The sequence below is a fragment of the Arachis hypogaea genome, chromosome 16 (genome assembly GCF_003086295.3).
Source record: "Arachis hypogaea cultivar Tifrunner chromosome 16, arahy.Tifrunner.gnm2.J5K5, whole genome shotgun sequence".
Classification (NCBI taxonomy): domain Eukaryota; kingdom Viridiplantae; phylum Streptophyta; class Magnoliopsida; order Fabales; family Fabaceae; genus Arachis; species Arachis hypogaea.
In genome coordinates this window covers 25,586,699-25,592,894 of record NC_092051.1, presented here as the reverse complement: position 1 = coordinate 25,592,894, position 6,196 = coordinate 25,586,699, and the positions used below count along the sequence as shown (strand labels likewise).

At 37.9% G+C, this 6,196-nt stretch overlaps 1 non-coding gene across 1 annotated transcript; it reads right to left on the bottom strand.

Annotated features, from left to right (window-relative positions):
• Positions 1-3,522: 3,522 nt before the first annotated feature.
• Positions 3,523-3,630, bottom strand: LOC112760781 (small nucleolar RNA R71). Its single transcript, XR_003181204.1, has one exon. It is a non-coding gene; the product is annotated as a small nucleolar RNA R71 (small nucleolar RNA).
• Positions 3,631-6,196: the final 2,566 nt, after the last annotated feature.

Sequence of the window (6,196 nt, the reverse complement as noted above, 5' to 3'; positions counted from 1 at the left end):
AAGTAGAGTTCAACGCCCAAACTGGCACAAAAGTTGGCGTTCAACTCCAAGAATGACCTCTGCATGTGTAACATTCAAGCTCAGCCCAAGCACACACCAAGTGGGCCCCGGAAGTGGATTTATGCATCAATTACTTACTTCTGTAAACCCTAGTAGCTAGTTTATTATAAATAGGACCTTTTACTATTGTATTAGATATCTTTTGATCATTTTTTGATCTCTAGACCTCCATGGGAGGCTGGCCATTCGGCCATGCTTACCCTCTATTCACTTATGTATTTTTAACAGTAGAGTTTCTACACTCCATAGATTAAGGTGTGGAGCTCTGCTGTTCCTCAAAGATTAATGCAAAGTACTACTGTTTTCTATTCAATTCATCTTATTCCGCTTCTAAGATATTCATTCGCACTTCAACCTGAATGTGATGAACGTGACAATCATCATCATTCCCTATGAACGCGTGCCTGACAACCACTTCCGTTCTACATTAGATTGAATGAGTATCTCTTAGATCTCTTAATCAGAATCTTCGTGGTGTAAGCTAGAATGATGGCGGCATTCAAAAGAATCCGGAAAGTCTAAACCTTGTCTGTGGTATTCCGAGTAGGATTCAATGATTGAATGACTGTGACGAGCTTCAAACTCACGATTGCTGGGCGTAGTGATAGACGCAAAAGGATAGTAAATCCTATTCCAGCATGATCGAGAACCGACAGATGAATAGCCGTGCCGTGACAGGGTGCGTTGACCACTTTCACTGAGAGGAGAGGATGTAACCATTGACAAGGGTGATGCCTCCAGACGATTAGCCGTGCCATGACAGGGCATTTGGATCATTTTCCCGAGAGAAGACCGAAAGTAGCCATTGACAATGGTGACGCATTACATAAAGCCAGCCATGGAAGGGAGTAAGACTGATTGGATGAAGATAGCAGGAAAGCAGAGGTTCAGAGGAACGATTGCATCTCCATACGCTTATCTGAAATTCTCACCAATGATTTACATAAGTATTTCTATCCTTCTTTTATTAATTAATTTCGAAAACCCCATTACTATTTTATTTCTGCCTGACTGAGATTTACAAGGTGACCATAGCTTGCTTCATACCAACAATCTCCGTGGGATTCGACCCTTACTCACGTAAGGTATTACTTGGACGACCCAGTGCACTTGCTGGTTAGTTGTGCGAAGTTGTGAACCATGGTATTGGCATCATGTTTTTGGCGCCATTACCAGGGAAAGAAAGAGCGATGAATTTTACATAATCAAAGTGTAATCACAATTTCTGCGCACCAAGTTTTTGGCGCCATTGCCGGGGATTGTTTGAGTTTGGACAACTAACGGTTCATCTTGTTGCTCAGATTAGGTAATTTTCTTTTTATTTTGTTTTCAAAAAAGTTTTCAAAAATCTTTCAAAAATTTTTCTTTTGTTTTCGAAAAAATAAATTTAAAATAAAAATGTTTTCAAAAATATATTTTTCTTCAGAATTTTTAAGAATGAATTCTAGAATTTCATGAAGCATGTTAAAGCCTGGCTGGCTGTAAAGCCATATCCAAACTCCTTTGGGATTGGTCTTCAACTAATCACCTCAATGGATGTAATTCCATTCTAAAGCTTGGCTGGCTAGTAAGCCATGCCTGACCCTTTGATTGGAGCTTTAGACTAAAGAGTATAAGATTCCTGGAATTCATATTAAAAATTTTGGAATCTTTATTTTTCTTTTTTAAAATGATTTTCGAAAAAATTAAAAGAAAATACAAAAAAATCATAAAATCATAAAAATAAAAAATATTTCTGTGTTCTTGTTTGAGTCTTGAGTCATGTTATAAGTTTGGTGTCAATTGCATATTCATATTGCATTTTTCGAAAATTCATGCATTCATAGTGTTCTTCATGATCTTCAAGTTGTTCTTGGTAAGTCTTCTTGTTTGATCTTTGCATTTGCATGTTTTCTTTGCATAAATTTTTTTTTAAATATGTTCTTGATGTTCATCATGATCTTCATAGTGTTCTTGGTGTTCATCTTGACATTCATAGCATTCTTGCATGCATTCATTGTTTTGATCTAAAAAATTCATGCATTGCATAATTTTCATGTTTTTCTCTCTCATCATAAAAAAATTCAAAAATAAAAAAAATATCTTTCCCTTTTTCTCTCATCAAATTCAAAAATTGGATTGACTTTTTCAAAAAAATTTTAAAATCAAGTTGTTTCTTATGAGTCAAATCAAATTTTCAATTTGAAAATCTTATCTTTTTCAAAATCTTTTTCAAAAATCAAATCTTTTTCAAATTTCTTAGTTATTTTTGAAAATTCCAAAAATATTTTTCAAAAATCTTTTTCTTATTTTTATATCAAATTTTCGAAATTAACAATAACAATTAATGTTTTGATTCAAAAATTTCAAGTTTGTTACTTGCTTGTTAAGAAAGATTCAAACTTTAAGTTTTAGAATCATATCTTGTGATTTCTTGTGTATCAAGTCATTAATTGTATTTTTAAAAATCAAATCTGTTTTTTCAAAAACTAATTTCTATCATATCTTTTCAAAAATATCTTCTTATCTCACCTTTTCCAAAAATTTGATTTCAAAATATCTTTTCTAACTTCCTAACTTCTTATCTTTTCAAAATTTGTTTCAACTAACTAACTAACTTTTTGTTTGTTTCTTATCTTTTTCAAAACAACCTAACTAACTCTCTCTCTCTCTAATTTTCGAAAATATCTCCCCCTTTTTCAAAATCTCTTTTTAATTAACTAATTATTTCAAATTTTAAATCTTAATTTTCGAAAATTACTAACATTTTTCAAAAACTATTTTCGAAAATCACTAACTCTTTTTCAAAAATTATTTTCGAAAATTCTCCTTCTCTCTCATCTCCTTCTATTTATTTATTCATCTATTAACACTTCATCCCACCCAAATTCGAACCCCCTCTTCCATCTGTGTTCGAATTTCTTCTTCTTCTTTTCTTCTACTCACACTGGGACCTCTATACTGTGGTAAAAAAGACCCCTATTATTATTATTTTTCTGTTCTCTCTTTTTCATATCAGCAGGAGCAAGGACAAGAATATTTTTGTTGAAGCAGATCCAGAACCTGAAAGGACTCTGAAGAGAAAACTAAGAGAAGCTAAATTACAACAATCCAGAGAGAATGCTTGGTGACTTTACTGCACCTAATTCCAATTTACATGGAAGAAGCATCTCCATTCCTACCATTGGAGCAAACAATTTTGAGCTGAAACCTCAGCTAGTTTCTCTGATGCAGCAGAACTGCAAGTTTCATGGACTTCCATCTGAAGATCCTTTTCAGTTCTTAACTGAATTCTTACAGATCTGTGATACTGTTAAGACTAATGGAGTAAATCCTGAAGTCTACAGGCTCATGCTTTTCCCTTTTGTTGTAAGAGACAGAGCTAGAGTGTGGTTGGACTCTCAACCCAAAGACAGCCTGAACTCTTGGGATAAGCTGGTCACGACTTTCTTAGCCAAGTTCTTTCCTCCTCAAAAGCTGAGCAAGCTTAGAGCTGATGTTCAAACCTTTAGACAGAAAGAAGGTGAATCCCTCTATGAAGCTTGGGAAAGATACAAGCAGCTGACCAAAAAGTGTCCTTCTGACATGCTTTCAGAATGGACCATCCTGGATATCTTCTATGATGGTTTATCTGAGTTATCAAAGATGTCATTGGATACTTCTGCAGGTGGATCCATTCACCTAAAGAAAACGCCTGCAGAAGCTCAAGAACTCATTAACATGGTTGCTAATAACCAGTTCATGTACACTTCTGAGAGGAATCCTGTGAATAATGGGACGCCTATGAAGAAGGGAGTTCTTGAAATTGATACTCTGAATGCCATATTGGCTCAGAATAAAATATTGACTCAGCAAGTCAATATGATTTCTCAGAGTCTGAATGGAATGCAAGCTGCATCCAACAGTACTCAAGAGGCTTCTCCTGAAGAAGAAGCTTATGATCCTGAGAACCCTGCAATAGCAGAGGTAAATTACATGGGTGAACCTTATGGAAACACCTATAATCCATCATGGAAAAATCATCCAAATTTCTCATGGAAGGATCAAAAGCCTCAACAAGGCTTTAATAATGGTGGAAGAAACAGGTTTAGCAATAGCAAGCCTTTTCCCTCATCCACTCAGCAACAGACAGAGAATTCTGAGCAGAATCCATCTAGCTTAGCAAATCTAGTCTCTGATCTATCTAAGGCCACTGTAAGTTTCATGAATGAAACAAGGTCTTCCATTAGAAATTTGGAAGTACAAGTGGGCCAGCTGAGTAAAAGGATCACTGAAATCCCTCCTAGTACTCTCCCAAGCAATACAGAAGAGAATCCAAAAGGAGAGTGCAAGGCCATTGACATAAGCACCATGGCCGAACCTGTAAGGGAAGGAGAGGACGTGAATCCCAAGGGGGAAGACCTCCTGGGACGTCCAGTGATCAATAAGGAGTTTCCCTCTGAGGAACCAAAGGAATCTGAGACTCATCTAGAGACCATAGAGATTCCATTGAACCTCCTTATGCCATTCATGAGCTCTGATGAGTATTCCTCTTCTGAAGAGAATGAGGATGTTACTGAAGAGTAAGCTGCCAAGTTTCTTGGTGCAATCATGAAGCTAAATGCCAAATTATTTGGTATTAAGACTTGGGAAGATGAACCTCCCTTGTTCACCAATGAACTAAGTGATCTGGATCAACTGACATTGCCTCAGAAAAGACAGGATCTTGGAAAGTTCATAATACCTTGTACCATAGGCACCATGATCTTTAAGGCTCTGTGTGACCTTGGTTCAGGAATAAACCTCATGCCCCTCTCTGTAATAGAGAAACTGGGAATCTATGGGGTGCAAGCTGTTAAAATCTCACTAGAGATGGCAGACAATTCAAGAAAACAAGCTTATGGACAAGTAGAGGACGTGTTAGTGAAGGTTGAAGGCCTTTACATCCCTACTGATTTCATAGTCTTGGATAATGGGAAGGATGAGGATGAATCCATCATCCTAGGAAGACCTTTCCTAGCCACAGCAAGAGCTGTGATTAATGTGGACAGAGGAGAATTGATCCTTCAAATAAATGAGGACAACCTTGTGTTTATAACTCAAGGATCTCTCTCTGCATCCATGGAAAGGAAGCAGAAAAAGTTTCTCTCAAAGCAGAGTCAAACAAAGCCCCCACAGTCAAACTCTAAGTTTGGTGTTGGGAGGCCACAACCAAACTCTAAGTTTGGTGTTGAACTCCCATATCCAAACTCTAAGTTTGGTGTTGGAGAGTCTCAACAATGCTCTGGACATCTGTGAGGCTCCATGAGAGCGCACTGTCAAGCTATTGACATTAAAGAAGCGCTTGTTGGGAGGCAACCCAATTTTTATCTAACTATATTTTTTCTTAGTTATATGTCTTTATAGGTTCATGATCATGTGGAGTCACAAAATAAATATAAAAATTGAAAACGGAATCAAAAATAGCAGAAGAAAAATCACACACTGGAGGAAGCATCTGCCTGGCGTTCAACGCCAGAACAGAGCATGGTTCTGGCGCTGAACGCCCAAAATGGGCAGTATCTGGGCGCTGAACGCCCAAAATGGGCATCATCTGGGCGCTGAACACCAGAATTGCACCCTGGAGAGGAGCTGGCGCTGAACGCCCAGAACAAGCATGGTTCTGGCGTTCAACGCCAGAAATGGGCAACAAATGGGCGTTGAACGCCCAAAATAGGCACCAACCTGGCGCTGAACGCCCAGAGTTGTGTGCAAGGGCATTTTACATGCCTAATTTGGTGCAAGGATGTAAATCCTTGAACACCTCAGGATCTGTGGACCCCATAGGATCATCTCAGGATCTGTGGACCCCACAGAATCCCCACCTACCTTATCATCTCTCTTTCCATTCATGATCATCCCTTCTGTTTTCCATTTACCACTCACATCCATACACCCATCTACCTTCAAAATTCAACATCTCTCTCTCCCACCCAATCCCACCCATATGGCCGAATACACACATCCCTCCATCTCCTCCATATCTTCTTCTTCTTCTTCTATTCTTTCTTCTTTTGCTCGAAGGCGAGCAACATTCTAAGTTTGGTGTGGTAAAAGCATAGCTTTTTTGTTTTTCCATAACCATTAATGGCACCTAAGGCCAGAGAAACCTCAAGAAAGAGGAAAAGGAAGACAATTG